The sequence below is a fragment of the Stenella coeruleoalba genome (genome assembly GCF_951394435.1).
Source record: "Stenella coeruleoalba genome assembly, chromosome: 7".
Lineage (NCBI taxonomy): Eukaryota > Metazoa > Chordata > Mammalia > Artiodactyla > Delphinidae > Stenella > Stenella coeruleoalba.
In genome coordinates this window covers 44220416-44241132 of record NC_137153.1, presented here as the reverse complement: position 1 = coordinate 44241132, position 20717 = coordinate 44220416, and the positions used below count along the sequence as shown (strand labels likewise).

The 20717-nt window shown below is 36.8% G+C and overlaps 1 protein-coding gene across 25 annotated transcripts in view; it reads right to left on the bottom strand.

Annotated features, from left to right (window-relative positions):
- Positions 1-20717, bottom strand: part of LOC307189655 (uncharacterized protein) — a 2229222-nt gene that overhangs the window by 1690104 nt on the left and 518401 nt on the right. For 8 of the 25 annotated variants that reach the window (XR_013829272.1, XR_013829277.1, XR_013829279.1 and 5 more), the window contains one exon: positions 4477-4581. The exons of 6 other annotated variants lie outside the window; for them this stretch is intronic. The gene's annotated coding sequence lies outside the window, so the exon portion shown is untranslated. Of the gene's footprint in view, positions 1-4476; positions 4582-7095; positions 7722-19077; positions 19202-20220; positions 20287-20717 lie in introns of those variants that run through there. 11 more of the 25 variants (XR_013829274.1, XR_013829282.1, XR_013829286.1 and 8 more) reach the window with 6 other exon arrangements.

Here is a 20717-nt window from a genome sequence, read left to right as displayed (position 1 = left end):
TCAGTGTTTATATAGTTTATACATTTATATATATGTGTGTGTGTATATATATACACACACACATATATATGGTTTAGATATATATATCTAATGTACAGGCATAAATACATAAATATTGCCTATACAAATATTACTCACAACTGAGAACTGTTTTGTTTATTTGATTGAATGTTTTTTTCATTAATGTTTCTCTGTACATGTTGCTAATTCTTCACACACCTTCCTAAAGTCTTAAAGTCTTTAAATGAAATGTTATACATGGTAGATCACATTAGTTACATTATTAATTTGATTTGTTTAAGGATATCTTTTCTGAGACTTCCATGTTCTTGCTATTTGGATTGGCTTCTCTCTAATTCTACTGCATGGCCATTATCTGGGTATTACCTCTCCTTGGATGTTCACAATTCCTTTTGTATTCCTCCTGGTTTGATTGCCTATTTTCTGAAGCCTATACCTTCATCTTTCTTGGTACACTCTCTTGTTTTGATGGAGCATATCCATCTTCCAATAGTTATGTCAAGTTCAAAAGTCAGAGCAATGTCAGAAGGCTTGGTTATTTTTCCCCTCAACAGGCCAGAATCTTGAATCACACTGCTCCAATCCAAGCTCAGAGTCCCTCAACCTCAACAGATTAGAATTACTTGGGTACCAACTAATTCAAAATCTCTGGATGTGGGACCCAGGTGCCAGAAGTCTCTAAAACTCCTCAGGTCGTTCCAAGCCTGAGGTTCAGCAGAGATTGAGAAGCACTGATCTATTTACTTCTTCAATATTTTTAAATTTCCACCCGTCACCCCTAGATCCAGAAGTAGCTGGTACTGCCTCTTCCTGCACATTTTTTTTTGTTGATTACACAGTGTAAATCTGGATGTGTCTCAGTTTTTCCCACTAATAATACAGTATTTGTTTTTGTAGAGTCTGATAATCAGTCAGCACTTATCTGTTTTACATCTTCCAAATATAGTTTTCTTACTTCCTCCTTTGTTGTTTTACAAATTTTTACACTGTTTTGTCTTGACAATAAAACTCCCATTCCTATTAGTTTTGATGGTGTAGGAAAAACTAAAGGTCTTTGTCCAATCCCCCACCTCCATGGAACTCAGATCCGTGATCTGAAAAATCCAAGGACATGCCCAAGGTCACATGGTTAGCAGCATGGTCAGCACCAAAAGCTAGGTTTCCTATCTTTCAGTTCAGCACTTTGTAAACTTTCCATAGACAATCAGGTCTACTTAAGTTCTTTTAAAAAATACGCTGATGATTCATAAAATTATATCTCTTCCCAAACTACGGGATGCATATATTCATACACTCAGCAACTCTATATTGGCTGCTTAATACGTTCAAGGCATGATTTAGACACTGGGGATACAGCAGAAAACCAGGCCAACAATACTGGTTCTATTGGAGCTTCCAATTTAGTGAGCAAAGATTAAAAATTTAACTAATAAGTAAAACTGTATATCTAAATAGTCATAAACATATGGCAAACTGAATACTGAACTCTCCATCCAAATATTCTTTATTCTTGCCTTTACCTCAATCTCAAAATAGCTAAAACTGTATTTATTGACGATTCACTAAACAAACAAAACACCCACATCCTAGTCCTCCTTCTCTTTTGCTCTTCCGCGTCAGGAGCATCTAGTACCTGGTCCCGCAAAACATCACACCTTTCACCCACCATATTTGGTTTAACTCCTGAAAACTTCTAAATATATTCATCTATTTCCAATGGTCCTACCTTATGTCAGCCAATTGCCATTTATTAATTAAACTGCTGCTGTAGTCTAAAAACAGATATATCTGTTTCCAATCTTAAACACCCTTTCCTTATTTATCAGTCACGCCGGGACCAAAATTCTCTTCCCGTATACACAAATGTCACTGCTCTACTTGAAGGGTTGCAATGCCTCCCTAATATCTACAGAATAAAGCCAAAGCATTATTCATATATAGCCCTCTATGACTGTTATTTTTCAATGGGGTCACTAGGACACCTTTTGGAAACTTACAGAATTGTTTTAGGGTAGCCACAATGATTGAAGGGTGTTAGCATTAATTGGGCAGGGGATGGGGATGCTAGATGTGCAGGGAAAACCTATATAAAGAAAAATTATGCATCCCACACAACTTTGGATGTCTCAGCAGTCACTGAGATAGGAGAAAACCATACTGAAAATGGTCTGAGCCTAGAAGTAGCTATCTTATCCTCAAAACAAATTATCTGTGTACTATTTTAATATGTATTTAATTTTCTTGGAGTGGAACTACACGTAAATTGAGAGAAGATGATACTTAGTTTTGTTCAGAAACTCATCAAGGATTATTCACCATTTTGTAAAACAATCTCTCTTCAGCCATTCCCCTAATGTATCTGAGATGCCAATACACCATATGTATCAATCGGTGTTTCTAGCTGTTGCTTAAGTAAAGGTGGCTCTACTTATTAATGCAAACATCTGGTTTCTTAATTATGCTGTCCAATATGGTCTTTCCCAATCATTTACTGATATAGGCTGGGTTCTTTTCGAAATGGGCTCTGAAATTCTGATAGTTTAGTGCAGGAGGAATATTGAGGGTACTTTCAAGGACAACTCTGAGGGGTAAAGGAAGCAGGATTAGGTCAAGGGAGAAGCTGAACTGGGACTCTGTTGCAATAAAGGACTCAGCCTAACCTACCAGGAGCTCCGGAGCTGCCTCACTTTGAGGAAGGGACTAATTCTTTAAAACCACATTTATGACTCATTGGTTGCAGATTATCTCCTGTAACCCACTTCCCACTTGTAGTTAATTTTTGTATGTGGTATAAGGTATGGATCAACTGTTTTTATTCCTATGGAATTTCAATTGTTCCAGCAACATTTGATGAAAACACCTGTCCTTCACTGAATTTCCTTTGCATATTTTGTGAAAATCTATTGCCTGTATAGATGGGGGTCTAGTTTTTGGCCTCTCTATTCCGTTGTATATTCCATTGATATATTAGCCTATTTTTACGTTGATATAATATTGTCTTGATTATTGTAGGTTTATAATAAATTTTGAAATCAGATAGCACTAGTTCCCCAGCTTTGTTCTTTTTCAAAGCTATTTTGACTATTTAGTTGTTTAGATTTTCTTATAAACTTCTTATACATTTTAGAATAAGCTAAATATCTACTGGGATTATGACTAGAATTTTATTGCATCTGTAAGTCAACTTGGAAAGAACTGACATGTTAGTAATTTCGGGTCATCACACTCATGAACACAGTACATCTCTATTTAGGGCTTATTAATTCCTCTCAGCATCATTTTGTAATTTTCAGCGTACAAGTTTCTGATATTTTTTGGCAGATTTATTCCTAAATATTTCATATATGTTGTCCCTACTTGTTTGTTGTTAGTAGAGAAATATAATTAATTTTGCATACTAATCAGCCATCCTAAGCATTGTTAAACATATTAGATGTTTTCTTTTTGTTTTGTTTTTTTATTAGGAGTCCGTGAGATTTCCTACATAGTTCGTCATGTCTTCTGCAAATAAAGGCTATTTTACTTCTTGCTTTCCAACCTGGATGCCTTTTATTTACTTTTTTCTTGCCTTATTTTACTGGCTAGAACTTCCAATCCAAAGTGAAACAGAAGTAGCAAAAGTAGACATTCTTTATATGCTTCTGATCTTAAGGTGAAAGCAATCAATCTTTCACCATTAATAAAACTGTTAGTTGCAGGGCTTGTTTTGAAGACACTCTTTAACAGTCTGAGGGAGATCTCTTTGATGCCCACTTTTCTGAGTGGTTTATTCAAAAATAGATTTTGGATTTTGTCAAATGTTTTTCTGCATTTAGCATGATAAACATGTGGCTTTTCTTTTTCAGTTGTTTTTATGATAATAAATTATGTCGATTAATTTTGAGATGTGAAACCAACTTTACATTTCTGCAATAAATTTCACTTGTTCATGACGGATCATACTTTGTATTTGTTATATTTACTACTACATTTGATTACTAAAATCTTTTTTCAGGGTTTTTTGTATATATATTAATGAGGGTTATTGGTCTATAGATTTCTTTTCTTGTACTCTGTTTTTCTTGTTTTGGTACCGGGGTAATGCTGGTCTTATTGAGTAATTTGGGAAGTAATCCCTCTTCTTCAATTTTGCACAAGAGTTAGCATAGAATTGGTATTTCTTCCTTACATGTTTGGTAGAATTCACTAGTGAAGATACCTGGGCCTGGAACTTCCTTCCTATGGAGATATTTACCTACATATTCAATTTATGTGTAGATATAGGGCTATCAGGTTATCTATTTCTTCTTGAATGAGCTTTGGCCATTATTGTCATTCAAGGAATTTCACCTGGGTGCTTCCCCAGACTCTCATTTCAATCTACCCTGGGTTATCTCTCCTTAAACCACAGCCTAGAACTTTCTCAAGGCAGTAAACTCGGGCAACTGTAGGACAATGTTTACTGCCCTTCATTACCTGATCTTGATGTCATGAAAGCTTTTATTTCATGTTTTGTCTCCTAATTTTGGTGATGGTGTTTCAGGTGGGCAAGTAAATCCAATCCTTGTTACTCCATCTTGCCTAGAATGGGAAAGTCACTATTAACACTCTGAAATACATCAAAAAATGAAAGATTGATGGATTTATGGGTATGTGATAAATCACCTTAATGATAGAATACATATGGTAGATGTTCAAGTATTCATTTAAAATTATTTGTTTTTCTATGCTTGCTAATTTTCATAATAAAATATTAAAGTTACCAAGTGAAGTTAATCAGAATTACATTAATAATATAAATCAAATTGATAGGAATTAGTATTTATTATACTAAGGTGTATGATATTTATACGAATCTTAATAAAGTCTGTTATTTAAAGTTGATAAGATTTATGTCAGCAAAACTTTTTTTCTTTTTGTTTTCATTTTATTTTGACCTTTAGAATTCTTTATGATAGTACTCATTTGTCTAGTTTTCAGACTTTCAGTGAGTTTCACTAGAGTTCCAAAAATTACTGTAATAAATCTCACATACAAAATGTAATTTAAAAGATGGCACTAAATATAATGTTGTATGGAAGTTGGTTATCAAGCCAAAAGTCAAGTTAAAGTTTGCAAGGCTTAAGTGAATGCAACCAACATTTGACTAATACTTCAAACTAGGAAATTAGAGTCATCCCTGCTTCTCTCATTTAGTCACCAAATTCTGTAGACTATAATTCCCAAATAACACCAAAATCTGTCTTTTCACATCTATCTTCAGTGGAGATACCTTGACTTGGACCGTCATTGTCTCTCATCTGAGTGATTTCAATAGGATCTGATATGCTATCTGTGTCCTCTCCCAGGTAAATGCAAGTTTTTTCATGGCTCAGTCTTTTTATCTTGACATTCTCTACTCAGTGTTTCAAAGATCAATTCAATGCCATGGTATGGCAGTCTGCCCCCAAGCCCAGGAACAGTTGGCTATTCTGTTACCTGCATTTCCATACCACTGAATATTCCTTTATTATAGCCCTTGTATTTTTGTATTACTTGTATTGTACCTGTCTCTTCTTAAGGGCAGCCATGATGTTTATCACCTCTCTGAATTCAAAGGATTTGGTCAATGCCTGGCACAGAGCAGGCAGGCAGTCAGTGTTTGATTAACTAAATTGAATTCCAAACTGTTGGCAGTATCTTAAATGTCTCAGTTCACTCCACCCAACTGGAGTGGAGAACATGACTAGAACTGACATACTGTGCTATTGTCACTCACTTCCACTTCCATCCCCAGCCAGGAGACACAGTGCAAAGCTGTGTGAAATTAAAAAAATCACAGTCCAGAGATTTTAGGTATATGAACCATTTGATCATTTTTATCCCAGCAACCTTATCAACATGCTTTATAACAAGGAAGCTATTCAGCCAAATTTAAAAGAACAGAAAAAAAAAAGGTTCTAGTGAATTATTTCAGGAATAGAAAACTGAAAGATATGCTTTGTCAGTTTTCTTGGAAGATACTCTCCAAACTCTCACTGACTGAAAATAGGAAGAATTTTGATTCTTATACCAAAATGTTTGCCATGGGTGCACATCTACTTATTTTGTTTATAAACATCTCTGATGCTAAAAGAATTTATCCAATATATAATATTGGATTCTTTAGAAAAATTGCTTTTTTAAATCAATTGCTATACCCCAAAGGAAGACTAAGTCACTATGCATTTCTTTAAAACATCAAAGTATCATTAATATATTAAGGCTGAAAATTTATTTTTAAAGACAGTCTTAAAAATTACCTTTTGCATTGTTCAAGTAGTTTACTCATATCTCAAATCCAACTTAGAAGCATTTTTTTCACAATACTATTTCATATGAATTTTAATTTCTTCCCCAGTTTTCTTAATAATCCCATGAAAGGCTGAACACAATTCAAGTTGACATCTTTTGTTAACATAAGTTATTTGATTATGTAACGAAACTATTTCATTCACATAATAAAGCTCCAATATTTTTTTTCTTTTAAAATTATTTGGATTTTTTCCTTAGGACACATTCTTACAAATTAATTATTTTATCAAAGGATATGATCATTTGCCTGGCTCTTGACAAGGTCTTCCAAGTTTTTTTTTTTTTTTTATTGGAGTACAGTTGCTTTACAATATTGTGTTAGTTTATACTGCACAGCAAAGTGAATCAGCTATATGTATACATATATCCCCTCTTTTTTGGATTTCCTTCTCATTTAGGTCACCACAGAGCATTAAGTAGAGTTCCCTGTGCTATACAGTAGGTTCTCATTAGTTATCTATGTTATACATAGTATCAGTAGTGTATATATGTCAGTCCCAATCTCCCAATTCATCCCACCCCCTCCCTTTCCCCCTTGGTATCCATATGTTTGCTCTCTATGTCTGTGTCTCTATTTCTGCTTTGTAAATAAGATCGTCTAAAACTGAAGTAATTCAGTTTTCCAAGTTTTTTGAAATGAATTGTGCCAGTTTACTCTGACTCTAAAGAACTTGGGCAGATCATGTTCCCTGGGCCCCCTCTCCTAAGGCTCAACGAAAGAGCAGAGCCTTTGACTCCTGGTATATCCTGGACTGCATCTACCTGGGGGTAAATTCACAGGAGAAAGGAGCCTGAGAGGGCCTCCACTGCCACCATCACTTCCTCCAATTTTGTTGCTCATACCACCACTCTTGCTGCAACAGTGTTGCCGTTCCATTACTGAAACTCTTCTAGGGTGCAGGCAAGGAAAGTCTTAAGAGCTCTGTCCTGCAGCGACCTCTGACTGAAGAGCCTTTTCTGTCTGTGACTGTGCACAATTCCAGAAGATGCAGATGTCTCAGCAAAGAGGAATGGAAGGCAAAACAAGCAAATACAATTTAAAATAGGTCTCCAAAATGTGGTCCTTCTTCAAGCTTTGGTATCTCTACCCAGTCCACCTGCTCTTATTTAATTTTTAGAGATCTCCAACAATTGCTTCATGAAGTTTGTCTAAGGTTTTCGCTGCTGTCAATGGGAGAGAGAGAATGGAGTGTACTTATTCCTTCTTTACTAGAAGCTGAACCTATGAATAACTTGTTAATTGGGAAAATGTGAAAATGGATTTATCCTTTGTGTCACTAGCTGATTTCAAGGTTAGTGAGCTGCTGACCAACATATATTTGGTTTTGAGCTGGTCTGATCCAGTGACTATAAGATTTAACACTGATTCATTTCTTGGATATGCCTTATACTAGAATTACACCAGCTGGACAATTAACCCTATGTTAAATAGTACAAGCTAAGAAATATATAAGTGGTTCCCCCATCCCTTCATGTGGGAGCCCCAATCCGGGGGTCAGTAAATTTTTTTTCTGTCAGTGGTCAGAGAGTACTTTAGGATTTGTGGGACGTTTAGTCTCTTTTGCAACTACTCAGCTCTGTTGTAGTATATAAGCAGTTGTGGACAACATGCAAATGAATGGGCATGGCTACATTTAGCCAACAAGCTGTAGTTTGCCAACTCCTGGATTAGAAAGCTGAATTCACACCTTTGTGCCTTTGTATTGATCCAGTACTAAAGTTGCTACAGTAAAAACCCATCGTAACACTTCATGTGGATTCAAAATTGTCTATTGAGTAAAATGTGCATTTTTGCTATTTTGAGGTAAGCGACAGCTGGCATGAGACTGGACCACTAGTAGGCATGGGTCGTAAGATTTGCAAGAGCCAGTCACAAATTACTTTAACTTACATTTGCTTTATTATGTATGTGTGTCCTTCCTGTGAATCTCTTATGAATTAGATGGCCTAAATTAAGATTCTTATATATGATCCTATGTAATCTGAAAAGAGAAGACTTCCTAATTTCATTCCACAGGTTAAAGATATAGAAAAATATTTTATCCATTCCCCCATCTTCCTCCCCTCTGGTAACCACCAGTTTGTTCTCTGTACTATCTATGAGTCTGTTTCTGTTCTGGTTTGCTTGCTTGCTTGTTTGTTTTGTTTTTTTAGATTCCACATTTGCGTGAGATCATACTGTAACTGTTTTTCTATGTCTGACTTATTCACTTAGTATAATAAACTCTGGGTCCATCCATGCTATCACAAATGGCAAGATTTCATTTTTTATGGCTAAGCAATATTCCATTGTATATATATCACATCTTCTTTATCCATTCACCTATTGATGGGCACTTAGAAGGTTTCTTCCATATCTTGGCTATTATAAATAGTGCTGCAGCGAACACAGGGGTACATGTTTCTTTCTGAATTAGTGTTTTTGTGTTCTTCAGATAAATACCATAAGTGGAATTGCTGGATCATATGGTAGTTCTATTTTTAGTTTTTTGAGCAACCTCTATACTGTTTTCCATAGCACCTGCACCAACTTACATTCCCACCAAGAGTGCACAAGGGTCCCCTTTTCACATTCTCCCCAACACTTGTTGTCTGTTGTTGGTTTTTTTTTTTTTTTTTTGTGGTACACGGGCCTCTCACTGTTGTGGCCTCTCCCATTGCAGAGCACAGGCTTCGGACGTGCAGGCTCAGCAGCCATGGCTCACGGGCCCAGCGGCTCTGTGGCATGTGGGATCTTCCCGGACCGGGGCACGAACCCGTGTCCCCTGCATTGGCAGGCGGACTCTCAACCACTGCGCCACCAGTGAAGCCCTGTTGTCGTTTTGATAACAGCCATTCTGATAGGCATGAGGTGGTACCTCATTGCAGGTTTGATTTACATTTCCCTAATGATTAGTGATGTTGAGTACCTTTTCATGTGTCTGTTGGCCACCTGTATGTCTTCTCTGGAAAAATTTCTATTCAGGTCATCTGCCCATTTTTTTATTAGGGTTGTTTCTCTTTTTTTTAGGTTGAGTTGTATGAGTTATTTATATGTTTTCAATATCAGCCCCTGATGATTACATCATTTGCAAACATCTCCCATTCAGTAGGTTGCCTCATGTTATTGGTGGTTTCCTTTGCCCTGCACAAGCTTTTTAGTTTTATGAAATCCTGTTTGTTTATTTTTGCCTGAGGTGATGTATCCAAAAAAAAAAATATTGCTAAGATCCATGTCAAAGAGGTTACTGCCTATGTTTTCTTCTAGGAGTCTTATGGTTTCAGAAACTAATATAACACTGTATGATGATTATAACTAAAAAACAAAGATATAGGAAAATAACATTTAAGTTGGCTTGAATAGAGAGTTCCCGGATTTCAAGTTGAAACATCACCTTACTAAAGACAGAATTTTCAGAGGTTAAAGTACTTATGAGCATTCAGTAAAACATTATTTGAGCCCCATTTTTAATATAGCACTCTAAACACAAAACAAACTATATTTGGCCTTTTGACCATGGGACCACATAAAAATAAGCCTTTCCTCTTTCCATATGGAACACAACTCTAAAACAGGAGTTTTACTTTTGTAAAATATCCTCACAGATAACTCACAATTACAGTTAGCCTAAGTTGAGGGGCTTCTTTATAAAAAAAAAAAAAAGAGCACTCTCAATTTTCCAAATTCACAATTCAAAATTGTCTAGTTCTAATAACATCATGTTATTTACCATGGTTCTATCACCCGTACTTCAGAAAATAGACATGACAGGACTAGAAGAAATTATAAGACAAAACATAAATTTTGGAGTAAGATGGATCTTGAGAAGATGCAATAACCAATGCCATAAAACAATATATTTTTTATTATAAAAATATAAGCAATATCTGTGTGGCGATTCATGCCCTAAACTGTCACCCTGCAAACACTCAGTAGAGTGTCTGAATAATTACAATTCAAGAAAGAAAAGAACCCATTATAAAACTGTGCCAAGTACTTAATAGGGGATTAATAAGAAACCTAATTGTATAAAATATGAATGTAAAGATGTTCAAACACAGAGAAGAGGGCTATGCGAGAGGCAAAATTAGACTTAAAAGTATGTAGGAGGAGGGTACCTGAAAGAAAACATAAGGATCAGAATACCTCCTGAAGTTATAAAGGAGATGGGCCCATTTTATTTTTCTCCCAGGTTATAGTCATCTACTTTCTTGCCCCCAATTTTATTTGAAATCATTTTTGCCACTCCTCAGAGTAGCAAAATCACATACTCATTAAGCCTCACTTCCTTAAAAAGATCTAAGAATATAAATACAAGCCACGCTGAGAAGCAGTTTACTGGCTATGTAAAATAACAGAACACTGTAAGAGACGGCAACTCAGTATTAAACTGATTTTTAAATGATACTGCAAAAGTCAACTATTTTAATTACCATGGGTGAAAAATCGTAAGATTCTGCCAATAATGCCAATATTAATAAAAATTCCATTGCCAGATGAAGTATTGCTCTTCCATGAATGATATATGCATAATACAGCATTTTAGGACTCTGAGGGGCTAAATGGCAAGGAATGTGGAGAGAGGTTTACAGATTGACTTGTTCTGAGAACTTATTCTTCATTTTAATTAATTTATTTTTTGTTGAATTATAGTTGATTTACAGTGTTGTGTTAGTTACAGGTGTACAGCAAAGTGATTCAGCTTTATATATATATATGTATATATATATAATATATATATCTACATGTATGATATATATAAGAATATATATCTATATACATATATAGATATATATTCTTTTTCAGATTCTTTTCCCATATAGGTTATTACAAAATGTATAGTTCCCTGTGCTATACAGTAGGTCCTTGTTGTTTATCTATCTTATATATAGTAGTGTGTATATGTTAATCCCAAACTCCTAATTTATCCCTCCCTCCCTTTCCCCTTTGGTAATCATAAATTTGTTTTCTATGCCTGTGACTATTTTGTAAATAAGTTCATTTGTATCATTTATTCTTTCATAAAATTCTAGGTGTCACAATATGAATAATATTTCTTAGGCTCATCTGCCTTCTTATAACTTATAACTCATCCTTATTATAAGGATGAAATTGAGAAGGCTCAATCACTATACATACTAGTGTCTCCCAAATGTCAAGGCATCCCTCACACTTGGCTTACCAGGACCTACTGAGAGGGAACCAAACAAAGGCCCTGGGCTTCAGAAATGAAGATCATGCCCAATCCCTGCATTATCTCCTCCTTTCTAACTTCGTTTAGTATGATTTGAGTATCTGGACAGATTTTCACTTTGGGTGGAGCAAGCCTAGAAAAGAGCTTTCTTTACAACTTCAGCAGTGTCCCTTGGTTCCTTTCTCACAACATTTTAGGAAAACACCAATGCCCTTGAAATGATGTTGAATGCTAGGAAACCTGTTATCATAAACTATTAGAGAAGGATGAGAATATGTCCATTCAATCTCCACATCCATTTAAATGTTGGTGTATTAATTATTGGACAATTTAACTCTGGTCTTTTCTCATCTACAAAATGAGCATACTAATAATATCTATTACATTGAGAAGATATAAGGATACAGTCTAGAAACTATTAGAATAAGTACAAGAACAGCTGAGGGAGTGATAAATTTGCCTGGGGAGTAGGGGTTGGATATGGGGAATGTTTGTTTCTTTGTTTATTTCTGGGCCAGGAAACAAGAATAGGGCTTTACATAACAGAGAAGAGTAAAAGCAATGCAGAGGGAAACACATGACTAACACAGAGATAGAAAGACATGGCTAATTCATTGTGGAAGAACATGGGGTTACAGGTTGTGATGCTTGAAAATTAATGTGGGGTATAATTGTGAAGTGTTTCATAGCCTTGCTAAGGAGTTTGAAATCTGTGGTTTCCATGGAACCCATAAAATATGTTCCATGAGCAGAGTGATATGAACAGACCTAGTGTTTTGTAATGACCTTCACAAAAGCACAGCAGTTTTAGCAGAATAATGATGGAAATAAGTCATTTGGCTCTGTTGAAGTAAATCAGACCGTAGAAAAATCAATTCCAGCTAGACTGTAGATCTAAATGTAAAGAGTAAATAAAATTTTTAGAGGAAAACATGGGATGTCTTCGTGACCTTGGGGTAGGCAATATTTCTTACAAAGGCACAAAAGAGCATTTATTATAAGAAGAAATTTTGAAAAATCAGGCTATTAAAATTAAAAATTCTTATTCCTCAAAAGACAACATTGAGAGTAAAAAGGAAAGCCACAGAGAAAAAAGAAATCTTCAATATTTATGTCTAACAAAGAACATATATCCAGAAAATACAAAAAACTCTACAAATCAATAAAATGCAGACAACTCAATAGAAAGTAGGGTAAAACTATACACATCAATAAATGATGTATAAATTATACTGAGAGATACATACAATAAAAAATGTGTACATATGTTCATCAGAAGACATGTCCAAAAATGTTGAGAATATATTAACAAAATGTTCATCAAAAAGGGTAAATTCTCATACATACATACAACAGAATGCTACACAGCCATAAAAAAGAACAGCTACACACATATACAATATGAGTATATCTCACAAACATTACACAGAATGTGAGAAGTGTGACACATAGAGCACATTCTACTTGATTCCATTTCTACAAAACACAGAAAAAACTACCATATGGTGTTAGAAGTCAGCATGGTGGTTACCCTCGAGGGGATGGGCATGGGAATAGTGAGGGGGTAGGCTGAGGCTTCTATGATGCTGGTAGTATTGTCTCTTGATCTGCTGTTAGTAATATTTTGTGCTCACTTTGAAATTCATAAAGTTGCAATTAGGATTTGTGTACTTTTCCATATGTATACGTGAATAAAAATTACCAAAACAAAATCAGAAGGACATCTACTTTCAGCATTATGGCTAAGTAAACATTCTGAAAAGGCCTCCAATGCAAATGCCAAGATAAATTACAATTAAAAAATTAAATTACTAGATAAATTACAATGACCATTTTTAAAAGCATAGCTGAGCTCACGAGAAAGTATTGGAAATATGCATGGAAGAAATAGAAACAAGGAGGGAGCTGAAATTAGAGATGTGCTACTTGAACTCTACCATCTGTGCTGACCTGAGGGCACACATTTCCTAGGAATCCAGAGTTCGGGGATTAAATTGTCTCCCTGGGTTACCACTGTGTGGGACTTGACTCTCCTCTCCCCCTCTTCCCTACCTCTCCCTTTTCTTCTGTCTCTCACTGATAGCACTTTGGTACTGCAAAGTAGTTAAAACCAAACTGACAAATGTAAAGAATTCTCTGTAGAAAAAGTATGTGTGAACTTCAGTTCGGTGCTTTCCTCACTCAAGTTTCCTCCAAATATATCAGCAATTCCCTTGCTTGTCTCATTTTCTGACAGTGAATGGCTGCCCTCAGCAACCTTCTGATTTACATTTAACCCATCACTTGCAGACTTTTTCTCCTACCCCATTTAAGGCACCAGGTGACTTTCTGTTTAAGAGACACTTCATGTACCTCTTATTCTGAAACAGAACATTATAAAAGAGTTCTACACTGTAACTCAAGGGGGAAAGAAGCACCTGGCATGGGTCCCAACATTCCCAGTAATTCCATCATGACCTCAGGCTAGTTACCTGACCTATTTGGGCCTCAGTAATTTCATTTGTCAAATTTAGTGAGAAGACTCTGATTTTTTAGGAATTATGCTGTAGGAGAAAAGAATATTAGCTTTGGGGTCAGGAAGACTGTCTCTGCTCTGGACCAGGTAAGCATATACTGAAACCCCAGGCAGCACTTAAACAGATGAGGTAGATCTGTGTGCCTCAAATGGAAAAAACTCTGAGATGTATTGTTAAACAATAAAGAGCAGAGCAATATGAATGGCATTCTACTTGTTAAATAAATATTATGAATAAAAAATATATCATCAATAAAAAATTTCTGCAAGGAGCTACATAAATCAAGTTTCCTCTGTGGATTTAAAAGAAGGAGTTTTGAATAATTAACATGTTGATTATAACATGTTATACATGTTATAAATTACAAATATAGTTAAATTTTTTTTCAGTGAACTGGTACAAAGTTGTAATTAAATAAAATTCAGTTTCCTTTTCCATGGCAAACAGTCTGTGAAGCTACTGATTTGGGGAGTTAAAAAAAAAAACAAAAAACCTAAGAATGAAAATATTTGAAATTAGTAGATTATCTAACAATACCATAGTAACTTTTGAAAAAGTCAAATAAATTTTACAGTGAGACTTTTTTTTTTTTTTTTTTTTTTTTTTTTTTGCGGTACGCGGGCCTCTCACTGTTGTGGCCTCTCTCGCTGCAGAACACAGGCTCCGGACGCGCAGGCTCAGCGGCCATGGCTCACGGGCCCAGCCGCTCCGCAGCATGTAGGATCTTCCCGGACTGGGGCACGAACCCTTGTCCCCTGCATCGGCAGGAGGACTCTCAACCACTGTGCCACCAGGGAAGCCCTACAGTGAGACTTTTTGATTCGGGGTTGGATGGAGATTTGGTACGCAATCAAGCTTGATCAAGAAGAGTTTGGGAACAGACAGAGGAAAAGGGTAAAAGATTTAGCCAAGTCCTTTTCTTTGGGAAAGAAAGCTGAGACAGAACAGGTGATGAACAGGATAGAGACAGAGCAAGACAAAGCAGGAGGTTTTTATGGCATCTTCTAGAGATTACAGAGGCAGCCAAGCAAGTATCCTATAGAAGCTGCTAAAAGGGATTGTGAATTACTAATATAGGCTCTCTAAAGGACTACAGCGATGATAGGGAAGTGGCATTATGTAACCTAATTTAAGGGTTTTAGTCTAATTTTTAAATTCAATTTAGGGTATAAAACATAAGGTGTACCAAAGACAGAAATCCTCAGGTATGAGTTCTTCTGACCACTGAGGAGCTACTTAATAGAACCCCATTTTTAGAGGTACATAGTCCAGAAAAAAGAGCAGTCAGTTTTTCTGGCTGTGAGACTGAATCAGATAAACACCCTGTGCCCTGAGGGACAAAACTGTAAAATGAGCCTTATTTCTCATAAGTGTCCCTTTTGCTGACTGCTCACAAATTGGAGGTTGGCTTATTGAAGGACTCCTGTGTCAATGGTGCTGTCACTTTGTCTTTTCGCCTTTCGTAAAACCAGCCAATTTAGTTTTCTCGTTGTTTGTTTTTTTTTTTGCGGTACGCGCGCCTCTCACTGTTGTGGCCTCTCCCGCTGCGGAGCACAGGCTCCAGACGCGCAGGCTCAGCGGCCATGGCTCACGGGCCCAGCCACTCCACGGCATGTGGGATCTTCCCGGACCGGGGCACGAACCGGTGTCCCCTGCATCGGCAGGCGGACTCTCAACCACTGCGCCACCAGGGAAGCCCCCAGCTCTCTCTTTTTTTTTAAAATAAATTTATTTATTCTATTTTTGGCTGCGTTGGGTCTTTGTTGCTGCGCGTGGGCTTTCTCTAGTTGCAGCGAGCAGGGGCTACTCTTTGTTGCAGTGCGCGGGCTTCTCACTGCAGTGGCTTCTTTTATTGCAGAGCACAGGCTCTAGGCACGCAGGCTTCAGTAGTTGTGGCTCGCGGGCTAGTTGTTCTGCAGCATGTGGGATCTTCCCAGACCAGGGCTCGAACCTGTGTCCCCTGCATTGGCAGGCGGATTCTTAACCACTGCACCACCTAGCAAGTCCCAATTTTAGCTCTTTTAAAGAATGTTCTTCTTTTCTCATATTTATTAGATCTCTAATATTCATCAGATGTCCTTGAATTCCTATTATATATATTTTTTTCTTTTTCTTCAACCTTGGTTGTTGTAGAGAAATACAGAGAATCTCTTCATGATGTTCAAGTAAGGAAGGCAGGAAATTAAATAACCTCAAAAAGATGAAATACAGCAAATATAAATGGTGATGTATTCCTAGCCACAACTAACTCCAAAACACTCTATCAGTCAAAAAAAATCATAATCTTAGGGAAAAATAAATATCTTCAGAAATGGCAAAAACCCTTACCAAAAAAGATAGACAAAGAAATGCCTCAGCAAGTTAGACTAAGAACATGGCTGAAAATCTGAGAAATAAAGTCATCAGAACATGTATAAATTCTCTAATAACCGAATTGAAATTAAAATTAGGGTGGTGAACAATTTTTCATAATGTGAGAATGAAAATTCTGAGAGTATATGTTTTTAAGCACAGTTAAAGGGCAACTGGTTAACTCTATAAATCAAAAAGTAAAACGTAAATCATTTTAATCAGAATTAAACCTTAAGCACCCTCGGGTCTAGCAAGGAGCAAACATGGGTGTCAGCATCAGATTTGCATGAGGAGGTAACACATTTTCTGGAAACTGAAGGAGGAGCAGACTGAAACAAACAAAGGCCACTTAGTTGGTGCAAAAACTGTCAGTGCTCATAAATCCCACATGTTTCTCTACATTTTCCAATCTCCCTTGCAGTCTGATTAGTGCCATGTGACTGAGTTCTAGCCTATGGCATGTGGGCATAAATGGCATATGCTATTTTTAAGCTTTATCTCGAAACACCTTCTCAATCATTCATTTTCTATCTACAGTGACCATTGAGATAACATATTGATGGCATCATGAGATGAAAAAAGCTTGGATCCCTGAACTTGGGGGACAGGCCCCAAGGGGAGCCCTATGATCTACACTGATGAGATGTATTATTATTACATATTATTACATTATTACATACAATATTATTCTGTTAAGGCATTGAGATTTCAAGGTTTATTTGAAACATAGGATAACCGAGAATAGTGCTTCTGAAATTTTGGAAGACACAAAAATTCTCTGAAGATCTTGTTAAAACACAGGTTTCTGAGTGACCTCCAGAGAGATTCTGATTTGATAGGTCTGAAAGGTGGGAAAACTCATTTTTTATTTCTAAAACACTCCCAGTTTTTGTTGACGCTGCTGGTCTACAGAACACATTGATCTAAATATCCTGAATAAAATACTAGGAGTGGGGGCTTCCCTGGTGGCGCAGTGGTTGGAAGTCTGCCTGCCGATGCGCGGGTTCGTGCTCCGGTCCGGGAGGATCCCACGTGGCGTGGAGCGGCTGGGCCCGTGGGCCGTGGCCGCTGAGCCTGCGCGTCCGGAGCCTGTGCTCCGCGGCGAGAGAGGCCACGGCAGTGAGAGGCCCGTGTACCGCAAAAAAAAAAAAAAAAAAAAAAAAAAAAAAAAAAATACTAGGAGTGGAATTAGATAATAAAGACTGTGTGAAAGATGTGAGGTCCTGAGGCAGGAAGGCGCCTCAACCTTACATGTACAAGGATCTGAAGGTAGATTAGTGTAGAAGAATTATAAAGCAGAGAGTATGAATCAAGAATGAAACTGAAAGTTTGACCTGGAAACCTTGAGATCAAATGGGAACCAAATCAGAATTTCCAGTGCAAGCTTGTGACACTATTCACTACTAATTGGCCCACCAACATGTTAAGGTACTGATGGGGTACAAGATTTACTCACAAATACAACACATGTGAATGCCAATATATTCATCTCCTAGAGGTCTCCAGGACAAATTGAATGGGTCCTGAAAAACCCGAAGAGCCAAACATTTTCTATCAGGTGTAAAAGTTGCAATGTGAATGAGCATTTTGTTACAGACTTCTTCTGTATGAATAACCTGACTCTGGTTTACAAATTATACCTGGTAAAGGAGGCGGGAGCCAGAGTGGCATTAGCATGGAGCCACCAGAGACCTCATGTAGGAGTAGCAATGTACTCATTGATGATGATGATGACCCCAGTGGGTAGGAGATTAATGCCCAAAGCACTGTGTCTTAATACCAGGTGCTCAGTAGAATCCTAAAGGGAGCTTTAAAAATTACTTTGTCTGGGACAGTCCTAGAAATTCTAATTCAGTTGATCTGGGTTAAGGGTGCCCAATATATCTTGTCATACCTTTAAAAAAAAGTCAGCTGCTTTTCATAAATGTCCAGATGCTTTTAGTCATTAAAATTTTCATCCTGGTTCCTAAAATCTCAATACTAATCATTTTAAAGAGCCAGTATCTTGAAGCACTTACACTCTTCTCCTCCCCAGCATAGGCTAGGACAGAGGTAGTAGCAGCTTAGAGAGGAGAGAGATGGGGTGGGGAGAGGAGAATCTGTTTGTACTTGCACCTTTCCAAGTTTTGTTTTTTCCTTTCCACTTCTGTGGCCATCACTCACTTCTATATGGCATGACTTTAAATGTGCCTCTCACGTGGGTGCATTGGTGGGCTCTTTAAAAAGCCTTATGAGGTTGTCCTCTGCTAGGGGCTGAATTGTGCCCCTAAAATTCATATATTGAAGTCATAACCCTCAGCACCTCAGAATATGACTGTATTTAGAGATAGTGCCTTTAAAGAGGTAATTAAGGTAACATGAAGTCATATGAGTTGGCCCTAATCCAATATGACTCATGTGCTTATAAGAAGAGATTAGGAAACAGACAATACAATGACCAAGAGCAACCATGTGAGGACACAAGAAGAAGGCAGCTAGCTAAAAGCCAAGGAGAGAGGCCTCAGAAGAAACCAAACCTGACAACACCTTGATCTCAAATTTCTAGTCTCCGGAATTTTGAGAAAATAAATTCCTGTTGTTGAAGCGACCCAGTCTGTGTTTTTTCTTATGGAAGCCCGGGCAAACAAACATACACCCTCTGTATGGGAACTCCAGATGCTCAGGAACAGTCAGTCCCTTATCTCCCCTAGGCCTTCACTCACTGTGGACTAATTAGATGTTCCCTGTTGTTCAAAAATCCTTTGCCCACTGATGTCTTGGGGGAGGGTTGACAGAATTACTCATGACGTTTCATTTTCCACATCCTCCGTTCAGCCCATGGGAAATCTACATATCAAAAAATAAAATAAAATACTGCATCAAGACCACTCCTCTCTATCTCTCCTCGCTCAGCATCTGCTCCTTTCTCCATGATCCTGGAGGATTAAGGACTCTAGTGCACGGGCCTGGCAATCTTTCAGGCAAGAGCTTTCCCAAGGATGCTAAGAGAATGGTGTCAACCACCCCAAGTTTTATGTGCTCTTCTCTAAGGAGTCCCTTACCTTGCTCCTGGTAAAAGGGAATCAATCACATCTTCTTATGAATATTCTGCTCTTTAAAAAAAAAAAAGAGAGCTTCTATCTATAGAGACCCTAGTCTTGGTTCCAAGCCCTGAAGTGGCCTCAGGGTTCAATATGGGTGAATCTCAAAAACTGTAATGTTGAGTAGGTACACAAAGAAGGTACATACACTATGATTTCTTTTATATAAAGATCTTAAAACAAGCACAACAAATCGATGGGGAATACAGTCAAAACGGGATAACTTTGAGGGATTATTGACTAGAAGAGGAAAAGATAAAGTTTTTTGTGGTACTGAGTAATATTCTAGTATTTTGATCTTTGAAGTAGTTCAAAGATCTACTCAAAGATCAAATCTACTCTAATATGACTCACCTACAAATTGGGTAAGTTATTTCTGTAAGTGTTATACTTGTCAAATGCTCATTAAGGATAGTGACCTAAATGAGATACTTTTGTGTAAATCAACAGCTTATCTAATTTCTGGTCATGTACCTGATTTTACTTAAATTATCACTTTTATTTATGTATAATTATCCTTCCCCCCTACACACACACATTTTTGTACCAATCTTAACTCATTCTCAGGCATTCTTTAAAGCACTGAAATATAAGAGACTACCTTACTCCTTGAATGGGCAAATCCTGTAATGGGAAAATGTTTCAGTAACAGAACTAACTATGCAGGAACCATAAGGGATTTTATAAATTTGACCATGTAAGATAAATTTTAAAATTTGATGAAGCATTTCAACCAAAAAGCAAATATATAAACAAAAATTCTACCATTAACAATGTCAGAAGATCATCTGTAATTAATTGCAGGCACATACATTTAACAAAACTTTCAACCTAGTAGAAAATTGGATAAAAGTATGAAGTTAACTCATACGAGAATGAATATAAATGCTTAAATAAGACTATAAATATCTCAACCTTCTTAATCATTAAAGAATAAAGTAGCTATTTTTTTCAGCTTTTAAGTCTGGCGAAGCCTTAAGAGAATAATAAAAATCAGTATCAGAGGGAGTGTAAATTGTTAATTTTTTGGAGAGGAATATTGAAATGGCTGCAAAAATTTCTGCTTGTTTCTCAACCATCAATTTCAATTCTAGGAATTCTAAAAACAATATGCTTATGGTTGCGATATATGTTTAAAGATATTTACTGCAGGATTTCTATAGGTCTGCTTCTAGGGACAACTTACTATTCATAATTTAAAATTACTTCCTGATTTCAGAAAGTTTATATGGTACACTTATTATGCAGTACCATCACAGGCA